Here is a 23,641-nt window from a genome sequence, read left to right on the forward strand (position 1 = left end):
GGAGGCTGCGGCAGGAATCGCTTGAACCCGGGAGGCAGAGACTACAGTGAACTGAGATAGCACCGTTGCATTCCAGCCTGGGCAACAAGAGCGAATGTTACTCTAAAAAAAAAAAAAAAAAAAAAAGTAGAAGAAGAAAAAGGAAAAAAAAAAAGAGCTTTTAGTATAATTTTTATTTCTGCATTCATTACAAAACACAGCTGCAGGGCCCCCTTGCTGGAGACTTCTTAGCCACGGTTATAGAAACCCTGTTTCCCAGCCCGTCCCCTTTCCCCATGCGCAGATGACCTCAAAGGCCCCACAGCTCTGAGGGGCTGTGACTAAGTGCCACTGTGAGAATCTCCAGTGCGTTCACCGGGTTTATTAATAGGAACATGACTGCACGCGTGGGGCTGAACCCCGTTCTTCTTCTCGGTGCTGGGGCCCTCACCAGGGTGCGGCGGTCAGAGGGTGGCAGATCAGCTGAAACCCGGGGACCACCATCGAGAAGCAAGAAAACTGATTGAAAGAATGACTTATCTCGACGACGGTATAGAGACCACAGCTACCTCTCCCACACCCCAGCAAGACCCGGGGGCTCCCAAAGGCCAGCGTGGGAACCCCTCTGAGAAAACGTCTGGGTGGCGGGCGAGCCCCCTCCACGCCTCTCAGCAGCGCGCGGCTGCCGCCGCAGTCTCCCTCCTTGGATCACTCACCGCCCCAGGGCCCAGCTGGGGATGGAGCAGGAAGTGAGTCCTCCACCGCCGAGCCGCACCCGGCCCGCAACCCCGAGGCGGTCCCTCCCAGAACCCGACCGGGATTCGTGACAGGGCTGTGGGGACACAGGTGGGACTCAGGCTTCGACAGCTCGCAGCCGGAAAGTACCGCCCCTGTCCTCTTGCTATTGGCTTTTTAGTTTCCATGGCTAGAATGTTTCTCTGTCCATAGGCTGACAGAGCTATCAATTACCGCCTAGCCTTCTGGGAAACGTAGTCCCGAGCAAGACCTCAAAGGACTCGGAGCCTTGGATATCCAGTTCCAAGCGTTGAAAGGTGCTAAACCCAATTCCCCAGCTACCGGCCCCCAGGAACCGCCTGTTTGGAGCCTAGGGATCTAAATGCCGTACCCTCAGTGTGGCATCTGCTGATGTGAATTTCCTGGCCTCACCCACCTACCGCGGAGCAGCCTGGTGCCCAACGTGAGGTCTCCCGCGCTCTGGCACCTCGCCCCTCCCCAGCGCAGAGCAGCTCAGCCCTCTGGCCTTTGCAGCCTCTCTTCTGCCCAGTCTTCCACCTCACACCCGGCGGCCGGAGCCTGCAGGGTGTTTGCGGAGGCCGGGTCCCAGACCAACTCAAACTGGACATAAGAAAGGCCCAGCAGACGCCCTTAGGAGAAAACAGACATTCCGTATCCTTCCCTTGGCATCAAACTCCCAGGCGCATCCCCTTTCCGTCTGGTTGATAGCCAGAGGAGGCGGGCGAGGGCATCAAGTATTCTGGGAAATGTGATATTGGGCTTCAAACTGGGGAGGCTCCTGGGTCTCATGTGAAAGCCAGTGGTCACTTTGGGTCGGCCCCTAGCTAAAAAATAATGTCTTTCCTTAAAGTGAAGAAAATGTGCCTGTCTACTCCGTTTGTTGATTCAGTGCAATTTAGAAAAAGAAAGAACATCTTGTGATGTACTATAAAACGCTTAGAATTGCCAGCCATAGAGTTAATGTTGAAGATCCCTTTGATGCTAATTCCACCATTCCTTCAACAAAAATAGGGTGCATTTTCCAGTGGATATTTATTGGGAACATTCTATACTCAAGATCGTTCTGGGAACTGTGGTTACTTGGGAATCATACATAACCATTAGCTTCATGAAGTTCACAGGCCAAAAGGGGAGATAAACCATAAAAGGTATCAAAATCCTAAGTAATATTTGGTCTTTTTTTTTCATATAGCCAGTTGCATCTTAGTTATTTTGCTACAATTGTAGTCATCTGCAAGATAACTACATTGCATTTTCAGAAACTCTGTCGACTGTGAACAAATATCTGGTTAGCAGAGGTAGTTAGATGTAGTTAGATTTAGTCAGATGAAAATGAAAATGGAAATCCCAGAGGAGCTCAGTAACAAAGGAATGCCCAGGAAACCTAGGGATTGCCAGGCCTTCTGTAACTGGAACAGAGTTCAGGACCTGGAGAACTGAAGGCATCTTCAGGCCCCTCGGTAAGTCTTTCTAGCATTTTGCCATCAGGGAGATCATGAAGATTACTCTTCAATCTGGGACTGGAGTGGGGAGATGAATGAAGAGTCACAGAATCTGGCTGGTGGCTATCCCCTGTCACTCTCTCCAGCTTCTGTTCCTTCTGCCTTACCTTGTTCTCTCAGCGGTTTGTTCACAATGATCAGGTGTGTGGGGAGTGATGGAAAGGAAGTTTGGTCTCATGACAAGAGCAGTCAGTGCAGGAAACCAATCGTGTACCCGCAATGGCCACCTGAAGAGAGGATCATGACCTGTTGGGCGTTGGGTGCTAAAGGGCGTGGCCGAGAGGAGGCATAGAGGAGCGAGGAAAAACTGAAAGGACTTCAAGGAGCGTGAAAACAGAGAAAGACGTCAGCAGTTAATAGAACTGAATTTATTTTGTTTTATTTATTTTATTTTATTTTTTGAGACTGAGTCTTGCCCTGTCGCCCAGGCTGGAGTACAATGGCGCGACTGCAGCTCACTGCAACCTCCGCCTCCTGGGTTCAAGCAATTCTCCTGCCTCAGCCTCCCAAGTAGCTAGGATTACAGGCGTGCACCACCACGCCGGCTAATTTTTTATATCTTTAGTAGAGACCGGTGTTCACCATGTTGGCAAAGCTGGTCTCGAACTCCTGACGTCAGGTGATCCGCCTGCCTCGGCCTCCCAAAGTGCTGCGGTTACAGGCGTGAGCCATCGCACCCGGCCAGAACTGATTTTTTTTAAAGAGAGAGTCTATCATCTGTTGCTGTGTAACAAATTATCCCCAAATTTATTGGTTGAAAAACCAAATATTTGGTTTTGTGCTCCCAGCTGTTCGGAAAAGCCGCCAGTATTTCTCCACCTGGCTTTCCTCTACCACCAGGCAGGAGCACCTGAGGTCCCCCTCCCACCCCACATTCCGCCCGCCCGCACACTCGGACCAGCGCTGTTGATATTTCTGCCCCTATTCTGAGCACACGGACCAGCGCTGTTGATATTTCTGCCCCTATTCTGAGCACACGTCAGCGGAGGGAGCAGGACGCGGCCTGCGGTCAGCGGCGAAGAAGGCAGGCCCTGCGCGGGAATCTCGGAAGCCATGTGATTCATCATGAAGTTCCAGTACAAGGAGGACCATCCCTTTGAGTAGCAGAAAAGGGAAGCAGAAAATATCCGGAAGAAATATCTGGGCAGGGTCCCTGTGATTGTAGAGAAGGCTCCAAAAGCCAGGGTGCCTGATCTGGACAAGAGGAAGTACCTAGTGCCCTCCGACCTTACCAATGGCCAGTTCTACTTCTTAATCCGGAAGAGAATCCACCTGAGACCTGAGGACGCCTTATTCTTCTTTGTCAACAACACAATCCCTCCCACTAGTGCTACCGTGGGCCAACTGTATGAGGACAGTCATGAGGAAGATGATTTTCTGTATGTGGCCTACAGTAATGAGAGTGTCTATGGGAAATGAATGGTTGGAAGCCCAGCAGATGGAAGCATCTGGACTTGGGGGTAGGGGAGGGGTGTATGCGCGACTTGGGGAAAGAGAGGGCGGCTCCCACCGCGAGGAGACAGAAGGTGAAGACATCTAGAAACTACACCGCACACACCGTCATCACATTTTCACATGCTCAATTGATATTTTTTGCTGCTTCCTCAGCTCAGGGAGAAAGCTTATCAGGACGGAGCTGTTGCATTGGCTTTGATAGAGGAATGGGGATGATGTAATTTTACGGCATTCCTGAGATTTAATTTTTGTGCAATTTCATAGAAGGGTCAGGAGGTGGACAAGTTGGGGTCAGAGATGATGGCAGTCCAGCAGCAACTCCCTGTACTCCCTTCTCTTTAGGCACATATTCTATTTTTGACAGTTGCACAAGACAGGTAGGGAAAGGGGACTTGTGGTAGTGGACCATACCTGGGAACCAAAAGAGACCCACTGTAATTGATGCATCGTGGCCCCTGATCTTCCCTGTCCCACACTTCTTTTCTCCTATCCCAGTTACAATCTCACAAACATCACAGTGCCACCCCAGGGGAGGCAGTAGACATCAACCCAGAAATTTAGACAGGGATCTCTTATTTTTGGAAAATAGGGGTTAGGCATGAGGGTGGTTATGATTAAGAAGACAGTTTTGTTATTAAATAGCATTAAACTGGAATTGACAGAGTGTTGAGCATCTCTGTCTAAACTGTTCTTTCTCTCTGGTGCTCCTTCTATCACCCCTACCTTGGAATTTAATAAGCTTCAGGCATTTCCAATTGCAGAATAAAACCACTCCTAGCATCTTCTCTAGTATTTTCCATGTATCAGGACAGAGATGTCTTATGTAGGGAAGGGGCAGGTATGAAGTAAGGTAGATTATCTACACCTCTCACTCATTCAGGATTCTTGCTCCCATGCCACTGTCCCTTCAGTCTCACACAGAAATACTATGTGATGGTCAGCTGCTTCCCTTCTTGGTTATCCACTGCAGCTGCTAGTTAGAAAGGTTTGCAGGGATGACTTTTAGTAAATCATGGGAATTTTACTGATTTATTGATTTGTTATCACTTTTAGGGTTTTTGGGGTGGGAGTGGGGAGCAGGAATTGCACTCAGACATGACATTTCAATTCATCTCTGCAAATGAAAAGGGTTCTTCCTCTTGGGGGAAATCTGTGTGTCAGTTCTGTCAGCTGCAAGTTCTTGTGTAATGAAGTCAATGCCATCAGGCCAAGGAAATAAAATAATTGCTTACCTTAAAAAACAAAACATGTGCCAGGTGCAGTGGATTATGCCTATAATCCCAGCAATTTGGGAAGCTGAGGCAGGAGGATTGCTTGAGCCCAGGAGTTCAAGACCAGCCTGGGCAACATGGCAAGGCCTCGTCTCTACTAAAAATAAAAAAATCAGCCGGGCTTGGTGATGCGTACCTGTAGTCTCGGCTACCTGGGAGACTGAGGTAAGAGGATCACTTGAGCCTGGGGAGACTGAGGCTGCAGTAAGCCAGGATGGCACCACTGCACTCTAGCCTGGAAGACAGAGTGAAACCCTGTCTCAAAAAAAATTATTTTATTTCTGTTGATTAGGAATCTGGAACAGCCTAAGTGAGTATCTCTGAAGGTATCTCACACGGTTGCAGTCTAGACACTGGCTGGGACTACAGTCATCTGAAGGCTTGACTGGGGCCAGACGATCTGCTTGCTCCCAATCTCCCTCATGTGACTGTTTCCTCACCTGTAGCTTCTCCTCCTAATGTGTCAGCTGGCTTCCCCAGGGTGAGTGATTAAGATAGAAAGAAGCAGAAGCTGCAATCTAACCTTGGAAGTGATAGACCATCATTTCTGCCATACTCTTTTGGTCACACAGACCAACCCTGGTACAGTGTGGGAGGGGACTACACAAAGGTGTGAATACTTAGAGGCAAGGATCATAGTGGGTGTATTAGTCAGGGTTCTCCAGAGAGACAGAACCAATAGGATATATAGATATAGAGAACCAGGGAAGCCAGTAGTGTGAGTCCGTTTAAGTTCAAAGGCCCAAGAACTTGAGGGGCTGCTGCAAGAACTTGAGGGGTGCAAGTCCTGAAGTCTGAAAGCTGAAGAACCTGGAGTTCTAATGTCTGAGATCAAGAGAAGGGTGTCCCAGCTCAGAAGAAAGAGAGAGAAAATTCGCCTTTCATCTGTCCTTTTGCACTATCTGGGCTCTCAGCTGACTGGATGGTACCATCTACCCTGGGTGAGGGCAGATCTTCCTTATCAGTCTACTAATTTAAATGCCAGTCTCTTCCAAACACACTTACAGACATAACCATAAATAATGCTTTCTCAGCTATCTGGGTATTCCTTAATCTAGTCAAGTTGACACCTAAAACTTTTTTTTAGAGACAGGGTCTCACTCTGTTACCCAGGCTTCCATGCAGTGGTGTGATCATAGTTCACTGCAGCCTCAAACTCCCAGGTTCAAGTGATCCTCCCACCTCAGCCTCCCAAGCAGCTAGGACTACAGGCATGTGCTACTGCACCTGGCAAATTTTAAAATTTTTTGTAGAGAGGAGGTCTTGCTATGTTGCTGAGGCTGGTCTTGAACTCCTGGGCTCAAGTGAGCCTCCTGCCTCAGTCCCCCGAAGTGCTGGCATTACAGGCTTGAACCACCACACCCAACTGACACCTAAAATTAACCATCATAGTGGGCCACCTTGGAGGCTGACTACCACAGGGACTACAGAGGACTTTAGGACATTGTCCTTGATGTACTCTGTCATGCTCCTATGACAGCTCTTTAAGGAAACTTACAGTAAAGATCTCTATGTATGGGGAATGGGGGAGATGATCCCATTACTCAAACTAGGAGCCTTAGAGACTTCTGCAACCCTTCATGCTACATAGGATCAAAGTCTTGGGTACTACCTCTTACCTTCTTGCTACTCAATTCAGCTATGAATGCCAGTTCTACTCTGTTGCAACCACCGAATGTTGGCTCCAGGATGCTCTATGGGCCAGTTTCCTTCAACACTTCAAAAAAGGAGTAGGCTACAAGGTCCTTTATTTCAGCTTCCCTTCAACCTCTCTGGGGTTCCTATCATTACCCTTCCCTACCTTTCCCATTGATGTTAATTTCCCTGGCCTACCTTTAATCATGCAAGGCTGTCAAGAAGTGTATTTATTGGGAACTGCACTTGTCCATATGCAAGAGAAACTTGACTGCTGTGGTTTATCCAAATCAGGGATTTTTCTCACGTATCAAGAAGTCGAGAAAGGCTGGTTGCAGTGGCTCGCACCTGTAATCCCAGCAATCTGGGAGGCCGAAGTGGTGGGTCACTTGAGGCCAGGAGATTGAGACCAGCCTGGCCAACATGGCAAAACCCTGTCTCTACTAAAAATACAAAAAAGTTAGCTGGCCATGGTGGCGCATGCCTGTAATCCCAGCTACTCAGGAGGCACGAGAATCGCTTGAACCTTGGAGTTAGAAGTTGCAGTGAGCCGAGATTACGCCACTGCACTTCAGCCTGGATGACAGAGAGAGACTCTGTCTCAAAAAAAAAAAAAAAAAAAAATCTAGAGATTAGTAATACATGTCTAGTAAAGCAACTCCAGGATGCTGTCAAGGACCTGGGTGTTCTCTGTCTTCCTGCTCTGTCAACCTTGGTGGGTGGCTCTTGTCCTCATGGTCGCTTCCAGTCATCATGGCTGTATTCCAGAATAGAATATTGCTCTGTCATTAAATGTTATTATCACTGAAATTATGCCATAGAACATAGACAAATGAAAGATGTAAAAAAGCGTGTGGCAAAACACACGTGAAATATGATTCCATTTGCATCTGGTGAATATCTGTCACTTGTCTACCAGCACACTATCTTTCTAGGGGAAATAGCACCGGATTTTTCTTTACAGAACAGCACCCCATGCATAGTTCAGTTGGGAGCTGCCATCTGCTTACCTGATCCTTCCTCTCCATCACAGGGTCTGGTTTGGAGGTGAGCACTCAACCCAAACCAAGCTGACGGCAGAACTGTGCTATCTGGCCCAAAATGATTTGTCAAGAAGAGCACAGATGACTCATGCTGAGTCTATCAGGGACCTGTCCTGGGGCTTTGTAAGTTGGAACCAAAGGAAAAGGACCTGTTCCTTTCTGGAAGTAAAGATGGGAAGATGTGAGTCTGTAGGCCATGGCAGCCGTATTTCCTGCCAGCGGAACCGCATTCCGAGAGAATGAGACGAAGGCAGAGAGAGGGAAGCAGAGGGCAGAAGCTAGAAAACTTTTAAGATCATTTTGAGTCCTGGGTCACTGAAGCCAGAAATAACTCTGAATTTTCCTTAAGTTTGTTTTATGAGTCAATAAATATTCCCTTCTTGCCTAAGATAGTTTGAGTGGTAAAGTCCAGGCACTTGCAATTCAAACATTTCCCACTAATGCATCATCATTTCTGTTTGAAAAAAGAATCCATGCATATGTATACACATATACACATACATGTACATAAATATAGTACAGGAATACATTTTGCTCATCTGTATTTTAAATCTACCTTAAAGAACACATTAATTTTTAATACCAGTTTTTAGAATTACCCATTTAAAATTATTCATTGTAAAGAATCCAGATAATTCACACAAAAGTGAATAAAATTAGAAACAAAATGAGAGGTTTTCATCCTTGCTAATAATAACAAAATAGCAAAATTATCTCAAACCCTTTTAAGCTGAACCACTTCCAGGATAATTAACCAATTCAACTTCTTGGTAGAAATTCAAAACAAAGTATTTAATGTCTAGGTCTAAGTGATTTAAAAGCCTCAGGCAGGGATTATCACCAATTGGTCTGATAATGGACAGTTATCTTAAGAGCTCCCTCTTTACAGATAACAGGGGTCAGCATGCCCACATTTACAGGAGGGAGGCCTGAGTAGATTTCTGGAGGGCCTCCCCATCTATGCCTGCCAAGATCTGGGAACCAACTTCGTTTCCTGTCTCTGCAACCCCACATCCTTTATAAAAAGACTGTTCTGTGTGCTGTGAACCGTATGAGGAAGGCTTTGTGACCTTCGTACACTAATTTTTGCAAGACAGAAATTCTCTATTTAAAGATGCTTGTTGAAGGCGCTATGCCTCATGCCTGTAATCCCAGCACTTTGGGAGGCCGAGGCAGTCGGATCATTTGAGATCGGAAGTTTGAGACCAGCCTGACCAACATGGTAAAACCCCGTCTCTACTAAAATACAAAAATTAGGACAGGTGTGGTGGCTCATGCTTGTAATCCCAGAACTTTGGGAGGCCAAGGCAGGGCAATCACAAGTTGAGGAGTTCGAGACCAGCCTGGCCGACATGGTGAAACCCTGTCTCTACTAAAAATACAAAACCTCCAGCCTGGCCAACATGGTGAAACCCCATCTCCACTAAAAATACAAAAAACTTAGCCAGGTGTGGTGGTGGGTGCCTGTAATCCCAGCTACTCAGAAGGCCGAGGCTAGAGAATCACTTGAACCCGGGAGGCGGAGGTTGCAGTGGCCGAGATCTGTCTCTTATACACATCTAGATGTGTATAAGAGACCGAGATCACACCACTGCTCTCCAGCCTGGGAGACAGAGTGAGACTCTGTCTCAAGAAAATAAATAAATAAATAAATAAATAAATAAACAAAAATTAGCCTAGTGTAGTGGCAGGCACCTCTAATCCCAGCTACTCGGGAGTCTGAGGCAAGAGAATTGCTTGAACCTGGGAGATGGAGGTTTGCAGTGAGCCGAGACCTTGCCACTGCACTCCAGCTCTGGGGACAGAGTGAGACTCCATCTCAAGAAAAAAAAAAAAATTGTTACATATCTTTCAAGTCTGTGCAATAGAAAATTGTCTCTGAGCAGAAGCTAGAGTTCAGACATCTCTGGGGAGAGGGAGAGATTCCTTCCTTTCTTTCCCTACTCCATTTGAATCCTCTGTGTTGACATCTGGTGTTTTTTTCTCTTTTAAAAAATTTTTAAATTGATCATGGCTCGTTGCAACCTTCAACTCCCAAGCTCAAGCGATCCTCCTGCCTCGGCCTCCCATATCACAGGAATTACAGACATGAACCTGTAATGTAAACCCTTTTATGTTTAAAGAGAGGGGAGATTTTTGGTACAGAGGTGCCTAGGAAGGCAGAGAGGACACTGGTGAACAGTCTGATGTCAGCTGGTTTCTTCTGCCAGCCCATGACAGCAACTGAGAACAGAGGAGTGAGACCTTGGTTCCAGGCAATGCCATGTCCTTAATCAGTTGCCAACGGTGGCTCCCCATGGTAGCGCCAGGCCGCTAAGCAGGACTGCTGCAGCGCAGGCAGCGGGGAGGTGGAGGAGGCTACAGACTAGGGCAGGGGATGTGCTTCATATGCGAAATGTGCCACCTGTGGAGATTCCCAAATGAAAAGGGAAGGATTTTCTGAATGATGGTGAGAAAGAACACTGAGGCCATGTAGTTAAGGAGATGGTGTTTCTCAAATTGCATCTCAAACACCTGGGGAGCTTGCATTTTTTTAAAAAAAAACTTTTAAACACCTTTTATTAATTTGATCATTTTTACTTTTAATGACGGTAGCAGCAGCATTATATTTTCAAGGAACCTTGTACGTTACACTTACATGGATGATCCAAAATAAATCCGCAGTATTTTTGAGTACTCAGGGAACATTAAATATCATATGGCAATTTTTTGGAATATGATGACTTTCACAGCATTTTCTTTTCCTCCTTTGTGGGAACAAAAGAAAGCAATATGCTATTTTTAAAAGTTTCCAGGCAATATGCTAAGTTGGTTTTGTTTTTTAATTTTTTTGAGAAAAAAAATTCACAAGATAAAATTCAAATTTTTGAAGTGTACAGTTCAGTATGTTATTTTTTGTTTTTTCTGTTTGTTTGTTTGTCTGTTTGAGGTGGAGTGTCACTCCATCACCCAGGCTGGAGTGCAATGGCATGATCTCAGCTCACTGCAACATCTGCCTCCTGGGTCCAAGCGATTCTTCTGTCTCAGCCTCCGGAGTAGCTGGGATTACAGGCAGGTGCCATGATGCCTGGCTAATTTTTGTATTTTTGATAGAAACAGAGTTTCACCATGTTGGCCAGGCTGGTCTCAAACTTGTGACCTCAAGTGATCCACCCGCCTTGGCCTCCCAAAGTGCTGGGATTACAAGCGTAAGTCACCGCACCTGGCCCAGTGTTTTTAAATTTATTCCTAATGTTGCGCAATCATCACCAGCATCTAATTCCACAACATTTCCATCACCCCAAAAGGAAACTGTACCCATTGGCAGTGCTTCCCAATTACCCCTTCTCCCAGCCCTTGGCAAACACTACTCTACTTTCTGTCTCTATGGTTTTGCCTATTCTGGACATTTTACACTAATGAAATCACACATGTGGCCTTTTGTGTCTGGTTTGTTTGACTTAGTGTAATGTTTCAAGGTTTCTCCATATTGTAGCGAGTACAGTTTCAACCTCCAGGGCTCAAGTGATCGTCCCACCTCAATCCCCCAAGTAGCTGGGACTACAGAGGCACGTGCCACCACACCTGGCTAATTTTTGTATTTTTTTAGTAGAGGTGAGGCCTCACCATGTTGCCCAGACTGGTCTCAAACTCCTGGGCTCAGGTGATCCTCCTGCCTCAGTCTCTGGAGTAGCTGGGACCACAGGCATGAGCCACTGCACCCAACTGAATGTATCATTTTTGTTTATCCATTCATCAGTTAATGTGGGAGCTTGCATTTTAAATACCTATTCTGATTCAGCCAGTCTAGGATGGGGCTTGAGATTGTGCATTTCTAGCAACTTCCCAGGTGTTGCTTGGGATACTGCTGGTTCAAGGACAACGCTTTTGAGTAGTGAAGATTTAGACACCAAAGTCTACATTTTAGAGCACAATGATTTAAGATATCAATGTAGACATGAACCTGGAACACACTGGTTAAACACACTGATACATATACACACTTTTTTTTTCAAACAAGCAATAATGAACTCATAGTGTTGATATTACTTAGTAACTTGCTTCTTTAACTTAACCATATTTATGAACATAATGATTCATGCAAACAAATCCACGAAAGCATCATGACCCATCAGATCGAAATACAACCAAACTGATTCCCAGCCTGGGCTCTGCTGAAACACCCCATTACACTTCCTTTATCAAGGCTAATGAGGTATCGATTTTTAGCATTGAGTTCTGACTTAACCAAAGCCATTACTCATCATGAACACATGAATGAACTTTTGTTTCACAGCCTGGGCTTGACATTAGCAAACATTTCAACACCACTACCTATAAGCAACAATTGGTCATATTAATGGTAATTGTAATGAATGCTTGTTATAGACAATGGGAATGCAACATCCCTGGCTTACGAATTTGCCAATTGCTCTTCCCCATTGTGGGTCTTTCTCATAGGAGATGGGCAGCGCCTCTTTTGTGAGAACATTTCTGGGCCAAGGATATCAAGAGACATGTTGGTACACATCAGTCTAAATACATTACCTTATTTCATCTAGAAGGCCACTTATATACCACCAAGAAAGGGAAAGAAACTGCCAATTAAACTCTGACATTCTGTCAATTGTGAGATAAATCCTGATTTCGACGATGTTAAAAGGTAATAACACGGCTGGGTGCGGTGGCTCACGCCTGTGATCCCAGCACTTTGGGAGGCCGAGATGGGCGGATCACCTGAGGTCAGGAGTTCGAAATCAGCCTGGCTAACATGGTGAAACCCTGTCTCTACTAAAAATACAAAAATTAGCTGGGCATAGTGGCGGGCGCCTGTAATCCCAGCTACTCGGGAGGCTGAGGTGGGAGAATCGCTTGAACCAGGGAGGCGGAGGTTGCAGTGAGACGAGATCATGTGACTGTATTCTAGGCTCCGCAACAGAGCAAGACTCCAACTCAAAGAAAAAAAACGGTAATAAAATGTCCATCTCAGAATGAGTGCAATGTGCCAGTGTTCCCACCTGTACCGGACTGGTTTTTTTGTTGTTTTCTGTTTTTTTTTTTTTTTTGAGACAGAGTCTTGCCCTGTCACCCAGGCTGAAGTGCAAAGGCATGATTATGGCTCACTGCAGCCTCAATGTTTGGGGCTCAAATGATCCTCCCACCTCAGCCCCTAGAGTGGCTGGGGCTACAGATGTGCACCACCACACCCAGCTAATTTAAAAAATCTTTTTTTATAAAGACGGAGGTCTCTCTATGTTGTCCAGACTGGTCTCGAACTCCTGGGCTCAAGTGATCCTTCTGCCTCGGCTTCTCAAAGTGCTGGGATTATGGGTATGAGCCACCAAGCCTGGCCCTGTACCAGATTCACTTTACATGCCATTACAAATCCTGCGCTTGCCTTGCTGGCCAGAACTCTAGCAACGACTTGCTCTTTGGTGGCTACTCCAGGTTCCTCATGTCACATGAGGGCATGATACAACAGCACCTGACCTTGTACCAGCATCTCTGCTCCTATCCTCCTGCCATGTGGGTTTCCTGTTGCTATTGATATGAGAGACCCTGTGGACCATCTCAAACCTCATGGATGTGCAGTGGCTTACCCTCCAGGTTGATGCTTGGCCATAGAGGCTGACACTGCTGTCTTGGGTTCTGGCTTTCTCCATGGCTGCTGGAGGAGTCAGGCGGCTCAGCTCATAAGCTAAAAGGAGTTGACACCCTGAGGGGCAAACTTTGACCAATAGGAGATGGCAGCCTGTAGATAAATGTATTCCCTTCCTTACCCCCTCCCCACCCGGGCCTCTTCCTGTGACTCCACAGACTGTGCAGAGATGCAGTGACTTACTCTGGCTTCTCAGAGACTTGTTTCCCCTATGCGAGCTCAATTGCTTCTTCTAAGAGTGAGGAGGCAATTGTGTTGCCTACGTTGTGGTCAGGACCATAATGCACGCTGTTATGTTGACTCGTCCTCGTTGTTTGACTTGTTCCCCTTTTCCCTTTACTCATGCCTTCCTGGGATTCTACACTCTCATAAAGCTTTGCCTCAGGCTCTGTTTTCTAAGGAACCCAGGCTAAGACACCAACTCAACCGACACATTTTGTGGGAATGTGGTCATGTGCCAATGTAAATAGGGAAAAGAGAATGGGTGTGAAAACATAGGAGAGATAGCAGAAGCATTCTGGAATTTTCCAAGATGTCAGTATCAGGACTTAATAATTTTTTACTCACAAAAGGCAGTAGATATAGAAGATCTCTTTATGCTCAGATATAACAGCTACTATTTGCCTTTAGAAGGAAGGAGTAGATCCAACATCTGACTTCTTAGAGATTAATTATAATAATAACAATGAATGGTAATAATAGCTCCTTTGACCGAGCATTTCCACTTCTAAGAATTTATCCTAGAGATACTTATGAATGCAAACAAAGTTGTGTATACAAGACAATATTACGTTGTTTGTCATAATGTTTGTAGTAACAAAAGAGTAGAACCGCCAGGCATGGTGGCACATACCTGTAGCCCCAGCTATTCAGAAGGCTGAGATTGAAGAGTCCCTTGAGCCCAGGAGTTCAAGGCTACAGTACACTATTATGTCACCTGGGCATAGCCACTGCACTCCAGCCTGAGTAACATAGTGAGGCTCCATCTCTAAAAATAATAATAATAATAATAAATGAAAACAACCCAAATCTCAATCAGTAGGAGAAAGTCTAAATGAATTATGATTCCAAGGCCATGAAACAGTATGTAGCCATTAAAAATAATGAGGTTGGCTGGGTGCGGTGGCTCATGCCTGTAATCCCAGCACCTAGGAAGGCTGAGGTGGGCAGATCACTTGAGGCCAGGAGTTCAAGACCAGCCTGGCCCACATGGTGAAACTCCATCTCTACTAAAAACATAAAAAATTAGCTGGGTGTGGTGGTGGGTTCCTGTAATCCCAGCTACTCAGGAGGTTGAGGCAGGAGAATCACTTGAACCTGGGAGGCGGAGATTGCAATGAGCCGAGATCACACCACCGCACTCTAGCCTGGGTGACAGAGCAAGACTCTGTCTCAATAATAATTATAATAATGATAATAATAATAATAAAGATAGACCTAAACATGCTGATATGGAATGCTTCCAAGATGTAGTATTACATGAAAAAAGCTTTCAACAGAACAGAATGTATGGTCTACTAATATTTGTATAAGAAAAGGATCTGGGGCCAGGTGTGGTGGCTCACACCTATAATCCTAGCACTTTGGGAAGCTGAGGCAGGCGGATCACCTGAGGTCAGGAGTTTGAGACCAGCCTGGCTAACATGTTGAAACCCCGTCTCTACTAAAAATACAATAATTAGCTGGGCGTGGTGGTGGGCGCCTATAATCCCAGCTACTCGAGAGGTTTAGGCAGGAGAATTGCTTGAACTGGTGAATTGAAGGTTGCAGCAAGCTGAGATTGCGCCACTTCACTCCAGCCTGGGCAAAAGAGTGAAACTCCATCTCAAAAGAAAAAAAAAATTAAGAAAAGGATCTGGGCTGAGTGTTGGGGCTCATGCCTGTAATCCCAGCATGTTGGGAGGCCAAGGTGGGTAGATCGCCTGAGGTCAGGAGTTCGAGACCAGCCTGGCCAACATGATGAAACCCAGTTTCTACTAAAAATACAAAAAATTAGCCAGGTGTGGTGTTGGGTGCCTGTAATCCCAGCTATTTGGGAGGCTGAGGCAGGAGAATCACTTGAACCTGGGAGGTGGAGGTTGCAGTGAGCCAAGATTGTGCCATTGCACTTTAGCCTGGGCAATGAGAGCAAAATTCCATCTCAAAAAAAAAAAAAAGAAAGAAAGAAAGAAAGAAAAAGATCTGTATATACCTTTCTATAATTCACAGACTATCTGGAAGGATACATAAGAAACTGCTAAGTGGTTACTCTGGAGAAGAGAACTGGGGACCTGTGGCCTGAGCGACAGAGGTGGGAGTGAGTCTTACTTTTCACTGTTTGTTTTGCTTTCAATTTTGAAATTTTATTTTATTTTATTTTATTTTTTGAGATGGAGTCTCATTCCTGTCACGCAGACTGGAGTGCAGTGGCACAATCTCGGCTCACTGCAACCTCCACCTCCCAGATTCAAGCAATTCTCCTTCCTCAGCCTCCTGAGTTAGCTGGGATTACAGGCGTGCGCCACCACGGCCAGCTAATTTTTGTAATTTTAGTAGAGCCGGGGTTTCGCCATGTTGGTCAGGCTAGTCTCAAACTCCTGACCTCAGGCAATCCACCCACCTCAGCCTTCCAAAGTGCTAGGATCACAGGCGTGAGCCACCGTGCCTGGCCTGAAATTTTACTTTTATTTTTAATTTTTGTGGGTTCATAGTAGGTTTATATATTTATGGGGTACCTGAGATGTTTTGATACAGGCATGCAATGCGTAATAATCACATCATGGAAGATTGGTTATCCATCCCCTCAAAAGCTGCTGTGTTACAGACAATCCAATTATATACTCTTTCAGTTATTTATTATTATTTTCTAAAACTGAGACAGGCTCTCACTATGTTGCCCAGGCTGGTCTCAAACTCCTGGGCTCAAGTGATACTCCTGCCTTGGCCTCCCAAAGTGCAGGGATTACAGGCGTGAGTCACTGCACCCAGCCCTCTTTTAGTTATTTTTAAACGTACAATTAAATTATTATTGATTGTAGACTTTTTTTTTAACCATATATATTATTACTGTAAACCAAAAATAAAATTCTAAGGCCCCCACCAACCATGTACTTTCTTGGGCAGGGCCCTTTTAAAATTTAACCTGAGGCTGGGCAAGTTGGCTCCTGCCTGAAATCCCAGCACTTTGGGAGCCCAACACGGTGGATCACCCGAGGCCAGGAGTTCGAGACCAGCTTGGCCAACATGGTGAAACCCCATGTCTACTAAAAATACAAAAAATTAGCCAGGCATTGTGGTGGGTGCCTGTAGTCCCAGCTACTTGGGAGGCTGAGGCAGGACAGTCGCTTGAACCTGGGAGGCGGAGGCTGCAGTGAGCTGAGATCACGCCACTGCACTGCAGCCTGGGCGACACGAGCAAGACTTCATCTCAAAAAAAAAAAAAAAAAAAAAATTAACCTGAGAAACTGGTTCAGCCATGAAGGGAAGTGGGGTTCGGACATGCCTCATTATACCTTGCTGGCATTTACATCAACACAGGCATTAAGTCTGATAAGAAACATTTTACAATGTATTCTCTCTGAAGGCTTCCTCTGAAAATAAGAACTTTGGTCTCTGCAATCCTTTCTGGTTTCCAGAAAGCAAATCCAGGCTTTTCCTTTCTATTGATCCCAGATCTTTAGATAAACTCAACCAATTGTCAACCAGAGAATTTTTAAACCCACCTATAACCTGAAACCCATGCCCCGCTTCTAGTTGTCCCATCTTTCTGAATGAACCAAACCAATGTATTTCTTAAATGTATTTGATTGAAGTCTCACATCTCCCTAAAATGTATAAAACCAAGCTGCACCTTGACCACCTTGGGTACATATTCTCAGGACCTCCTGAGGGCTATGTCATGGGCCATGGTCACTTATATTTGGCTCAGAATAAGTTTCTTCAAATATGTTATAGAGTTTGACTCTTTTCGTCGACATTACCTAATTGCCTAATTCTACTGAGTGCTCATAGGTGCTTATCTTACTGTGGGAACTATTATTATTCTCATTTTGCAAGGAGAAAACTGAGGTATAAGAGGCAAAGTGACTTGCTCAGGGTCACACAGCTGCAGCGGCTGAGCCAGGATTCATAACTAGATCCAGCTCCAAAATCTAAGGGGACCAACTCATCGTGGTTTGCATGAGACCTTCCTGGTTTTGGCAATGAAAGTCTCACATGCTGGGAAATCTTTAAAAACTGTCCCAATTTTAAAACTGAAAGCCTGCGTCCTTTCAATTTTACATGAAAAGCTGTGTCCTTTCAATTTTACAACCTATTTCAGTCCTAGGCAAACTGGGATAGTTAGTCATCCTACTGAAGTCCCAGATCTCGGCCACTTTGCTCTGCTACCTCCCTTATGAACAAATGTGTTCTATCCAATTCAGCATTCACATGCCTATAAACATGGAACTTGTACAATAGCTGCATCTGTGGATTCCTTTTGAGGCCCCTCTCCAGGCTGCATCCTCCATCTCTCAGAAATGCCCTTTCCTGCCGGAGAAGGTCCCTGGAGCCAGTTTGCACCAACCATAGGATCCCACTTTCCTCTTGTCCAGTGGTTGGATGGGAGAGGACATTTGATCTAGGTCATAAACTCAGTGGCCACAGTCAGATTCTCTGTCCCAGGAATATGGACGTGGGACTTTGGAGACTCCTACCCAAGTGACTTGTGAGGTCATGGCAACCCTGTGATTGACGGTGCCATAGGGCCATGTATAACGAACTAGCTAGTGGGCAAACAAGCAGAAGAATAAACAGCAGAAACAAGCAGCAGAAAGCTGACAGGAGAAGACAAGAAGACTGGCTCTGGGGCCACATGGCTTCCAGCCTTGGGGTTCTTGTTCCTTGTGCGCCTGGTTTCAATTCATGCCCTGGATGCTACAAAACCACCCTATGCCTGCCCACCAAATCCCTCTTTTGTTCTGGTGCTATTCTGAGAGAGTTTCCATTCTTTGAAAATCAGCATTCCCCAAATAAGGAAAACATTACTATGACTTTTTTTAAAAAGCAAGTTTGAAATAGAAGCTTTGCTTTTTGAAGGCTTGCAATCCAAAGCAGAGAATTCTAACATTGCCCAACCTAGAGGGCCACAGGACTAATAATGTTTGATATTCTAATTCAGGGGGCACTTTTCTTCTTTTTAAAGTACATAGGTAGGCCGGGCGCGATGGCTCACGCCTGTAATCCCCGTACTTTGGGAGGCTGAGGCAGGTGGATCACCTGAGGTCAGGAGTTCAAGACCAGCGTGGCCAACATGGTGAAAACCCAGCTCTACTAAAAATAAAAATAAAAAAATTAGCTGGGCGTCATGGCAGGCTCCTGTAATTCCAGCTACTCGGGAGGCTGAGGCAGGAGAATCACTTGAACCTGGGAGGCAGAGGTTGTGGTGAGTCGAGACTGTGCCACTGTACTCCAGCTTGGGCAACAGAGCGAGACTCCATCTCAAAAAAAAAAGTTAAAGAAAGAAAGTACATAGGTAATAGGTAACTACGTTTTCACATTCAAGGTCACAAACAATACAGAAAAGATAAAGACCTATTTCATACCTTCAGTGACCTCGTTCTTCTCTACCCCAAGGTACGCATTATTACTGGTCTAATGGGGTGCAGATCATTTTCTGTACCTTTCTATTCATGTGTATATTTTTCTCATAAATTCTACCACACACTGCAGGCCCCAGTCTGCCAGCATATAGTCCAAATGTAGCCCATAATGGGTTTTGGATTTTTATTTATTCTTATTTTATTTTTCGAGATGAGGATTCACTCTGTCACCCAGGCCGGAGTGCAGTGGTGCAATCACAGCTCACTGCCGCCTCCAACTCCTGAGCCCTCGCCTCAATCATCATACATAGTATATAGTCCCAGCTATAGCAGCCACCAAGCCTGGCTCCATAATGGGTTTTGTTTGACTCGTATAGTATTTTCTTTTTTTTTTTTTTTTGAGACGGAGTTTCACTCTTGTTGCCCAGGCTGGAGTGCAATGGCGCTCTCTGCAACCTCTGCCTCCCAGGTTCAAGTGATTCTCCTGCCTCAGCCTCCTGAGTAGCTGGAATTATAGGCACGTGCCACCACACTCGACTAATTTTGTATTTTTAGTAGAGACAGGGTTTCTCCATGTTGGTCAGGCCGGTCTCAAACTCCCGACCTCAGGTGATCTGTCCGCCTCAGCCTCCCAAAGTGCTTGGGATTACAGGCGTGAGCCACCATGCCTGGCAGTATTTTCTTCTTATATTCTGAATTAGTAGCCAGCTTTTAAAATTGGGATATTTCACGGGAGTCTCGAAAACCTGAAAAATAAGGCATCACTGGGCTTGCCCTGCTGCCTGGGAATAATTGACTGACACTGAGTAGTGGGCTGCCCTTGGTAGAAGAGCGAGATCTCCTCCTCTCCAGCCCCCACCATTCCCAGGTGTCTTACACTGGACTGCCTTACCATTTTATGTTGCCTGCCTGACTTTTACAAGTGTTTGCTTTTTTTTTTTTTTTTAAAAAAAAAAAAAAAACACCTTTGTACGTGTTGTTCTGTGACTTTCTTTCTCTCTTTCTTTGTAGAGACAAGTTCTCTTTATGTTGCCCATGCTGGTCTCAAACTTCTGGGCTCAAGCGATCCTTCCATAGCCTCTCGAGTAGCTGATACCACAGGCACATGCCATCATGACCAGCTTCTTTTACTTTATTTATTTATTTTTTTGAGACAGGTTCTTGCTCTGTCACCCAGGCTAAAGTGCAGTGGCATGATCTTGGCTCGCTGAGACCCCTCCGCCTCCTGGAATCAAGTGATCCTCCCACTTCAGCCTCATGAGTCGCTGAGACTACAGGTATAGGCCACCACACCTGGCTAATTTTTGTATTTTTTGTAGAGATGGAGTTTTGCCGTGTTGCCCAGGTTGGTCTTGAACTGCTGGCCTCAAGCGATCTGCCCACCTTAGCCTCCCAAAGTGCTGGGATTATAGATGTGAGCCACCGCTCCCAGCCTCAGCTTATTTTTTTGATTGAAAACATATCACAGGCATCCTTCCATGCAAATACATACCAATCTACTGTATTCTTTTTTTTTTTTTTTTTGAGATGAAGTTTTGCTCTTTTTGCCCAGGCTGGAGTGCAATGGTGTGATCTCAGCTTCCTGCAACCTCTGCCTCCCAGGTTCAAGCAATTCTCCTGCCTCAGCCTCCCAAGTAGCTGGGATTACAGGCGCACACCACCACGCCTGGCTAATTTTGTATTTTCACTAGAGATGAGATTTCACCATGTTGGCAAGGCTGTTCTCGAGCTCCTGACCTCAAGTGATCCACCTGCCTCGGCCTCCCAAAGTGCTGGAATTACAGGCTTGAGCCACCGTGCCAGGCCTATTGTATTATTTTTAATAGGTATGGTCTGTCCTCATTATTTGTGGATTCCATATGTGTGAATTTGCCTACTCATTGCATTTATTTGTAACCCAAAAATCAATATTCATATAGCTTTGGGGATTATTTGTAGACTTGCGCAAAGCAGTGATAAATCTGAGTTGCCTGACGCACACATTCCTAAATGAGGCTGAACAGGGCGACACTGTCTTCTTGTTTCAGCTGTCATACAAGTGTTCTTCCTGTGGTCCGTTTGGTGCCACTGTTTTTTGAATTTTTATGCTTTTTGCTGTTGATTTTGTTTCTGTTTTTGTTTTTTTTTTGGAGATGGAATCTTCCTCTGTCACCTAGGCTGGAGTACAGTGGTGAGATCTTGGCTCACTGCAACCTCCATCTCCTGGGTTCAAGTGACTCTCCTGCCTCAGCCTCCCTAGTAGCTGGGACTAGATGTATGACACCACGCCCAGCTAATTTTTGTATTTTTAGTAGAGATGGGCTTCACCATGTTGGCCAGGCTGGTCTTGAACTCCTGACCTCAAATTATCCGCCCACCCCAGCCTCCCAAAGTGCTGGAATTAGAGGCGTGAGCCACCGTGCCTGGCTGATTTTGCTTTTTAAATGCAAAAAAGCTGAAGTGTAATGCAGTGCTGAAATGTTATCCAGTGTTTATATGATCAAGAAGCCTGTGATGGGATGTGCCTGACAGACATAGTTAGATAAGCTTCGTTCAGACATGAGTCGTAGTGCTGTGAGTCCCTCAATGAATCAACGACACAACATACCTAAAAAAACGAAGAGGAAATTGGCCAACCTGTACATGAGGCTGCTCCAGAAAGTGCTACATAGAGTAATGTGTGTAGTGCACGGTGAAGCTGTGGAAAAGATACGAAAGCGGCCAAATTTGTGGATTCAGGAGATGATGACCGAAAAAAAAAAGGGGGGCATTTAACAGCTGTTGTGAGGCTGAAAAGCCAAAGAAATTTACAGTCACATTGGGTCAGGAAAATGTTAAATTGGCTTAGCTAGTATTGCTGCCTCAAATGTTTCAAAATGTGTTATAACCTTAAAAATGTTACTTTCATAGGCAAGTTCTACAGATAGGGAGGCTGCAGAAGAATTTTAAAAATACAAGCTAAAGGCCGGGCATGGTGGCTGACACCTGTAATCTTAGCACTTTGGGAGGCCGAGGTGGGCGGATTGCTTGAGTCCAGGAGTTCATAGACCAGCCTGAACAACATAGGGAGACCCTGTCTCTACAAATAAAAAATTAGCTGGGCATGGTTTCTTGAACCTGTAGTCCCAGCTACTCGGGAGGCTGAGGTGGGAGGACCGTTTGAGCCCGGGAGGTCGACACTACTGTGAGCTGTGATTGAGTCACTGCGCTCCAGCCTGGGCAACAGAGAGACCCTGTCTCAAAAAAAGAAAAACAGTTATACAAGGCCAGGCATGGTGGCTTACACCTGTAATGCCAACACTCTGGGAGGCCTAAGCAAGCAGATCACTACTTGAAGTCAGGAGTTCAAGACCAGCCACCTCTACCAAAAAAATACAAAAATTAACTGGATGTGGCAGTACGTGCCTATAGTCCCAGCTACTCAGGAGGCTGAGGTGGGAGAATTGCTTGAACCTGAGAGGTAGAGGTTGCAATGAGCTGAGATCATGCCACTGCACTCTAGCCTGGGCGACAGAGTGAGACCCTGTCTCATAAATAAATAAATAAATAAAATAAAGCTATACAAGCTAAGTGTAATATGGAAAAAGGGTAAGGGTTAGATAGGAAAGCAGTTTTTCAACTCTGATGAGACTGGCTTGTTTTACAAGGACATTGGCAAATTAGCCTATATAATGCAAATAGTCTCCAAATCCCAGGCTTTAAATCTCTGAAGGACTACGCAATTAACCATTTGTAAGAAAAATATACTGAATAATGTATTTCAAACAGGAGCACACATGATTGATGAATGTAAATATTGTGACCAGAGGCTTACAGGAACCAACCCTGTATTTCCTCTAGGAGCAATGGTTCCATATTCGTGGATTCAGTGTTTGTAGTGTGATATTAGAGAACAACTCCCTCAGATAATGAGCATCAACTGTACTTACAATTAAATAATATGACTCTACCATAATCAGTGTAACCACTCATTGTTGATTCCAACCTTTTTACATTACAGCCAGTGTGTGCATGTCTCTATACACACCTATGCAAATATTTCTCAGAATAGCTACCCAAAAGTACAAAGTTAATTCAAAGAACGTACTCATTTAAAGTATTGATAGGTATTGCTAAATCACATTCTCAAAGGCTCCTTCAATTTATGCTCTACTAACAGTTTATGAAAGTGCCTCTTTTTCTGCATCTTTATCAAACTGGATATTACCAATATATTTTACTTATTATATTTTATTTCCTTTTGAGACCGGGTCTTGCTGTATTGCCCAGACTGGTCATGAATTCCTGGGCTCAAGCGACCCTTCCATCTCAGCCTCCTAAGTAGGAAGGACTACAGGTGTGTGCCACCACACCCAGCTAATCGTTAACTTTTCATAGAGATGAGGTCTCGATGTGTTGCCCAGGCTACTCACGAACTTCTGTGCTCCAGTAATCCTCGCACCTCAGCCTCCCATTATTTTATTTTTATTTTTAATTTTTTATAAAATTTTGGCAAAATACACATAACATAAAATTTACCACCTTAACTGTTTTGAAGTGTACAGTTCAGTGACATTAAGTACATTCATAATGTTCCACAACCATCGCCGCCACACATCTGCAGAACTCTTTTCATCTAGTGAAACTGAAACTCTATACCATACATTAAGCAATAACTCCCCACTTTCCCCTGTCCCCAGCCCCTGGCAATTATCATCATATTTTCTGTCTCTATAATTTTTTAATTTTTTATTCTTTTGAAACAGGGTCTCGCCCTGTTCCTCAGACTGGAATACAATGGTGTGATCATAGCTCACTGCAGCCTCGACCTCCCAGGTTCAAA

General features: G+C 45.2%; 1 protein-coding gene and 1 pseudogene across 1 annotated transcript in view; one reads left to right on the forward strand and one right to left on the reverse strand.

The window, feature by feature from the left end:
- Positions 1-862, reverse strand: part of ZNF774 (zinc finger protein 774) — a 9,560-nt gene extending 8,698 nt beyond the window's left edge. The window contains exon 1 of the mRNA XM_011978376.1: positions 696-862. The gene's annotated coding sequence lies outside the window, so the exon portion shown is untranslated. The remainder of the gene's footprint in view (positions 1-695) is intronic.
- A 2,440-nt stretch (positions 863-3,302) lies between these two features.
- Positions 3,303-3,656, forward strand: LOC105538497 (annotated as a pseudogene).
- The last annotated feature ends 19,985 nt before the right edge of the window (positions 3,657-23,641 follow it).

This window comes from Mandrillus leucophaeus, unplaced genomic scaffold (assembly GCF_000951045.1).
Source record: "Mandrillus leucophaeus isolate KB7577 unplaced genomic scaffold, Mleu.le_1.0 Scaffold193, whole genome shotgun sequence".
NCBI lineage: Eukaryota > Metazoa > Chordata > Mammalia > Primates > Cercopithecidae > Mandrillus > Mandrillus leucophaeus.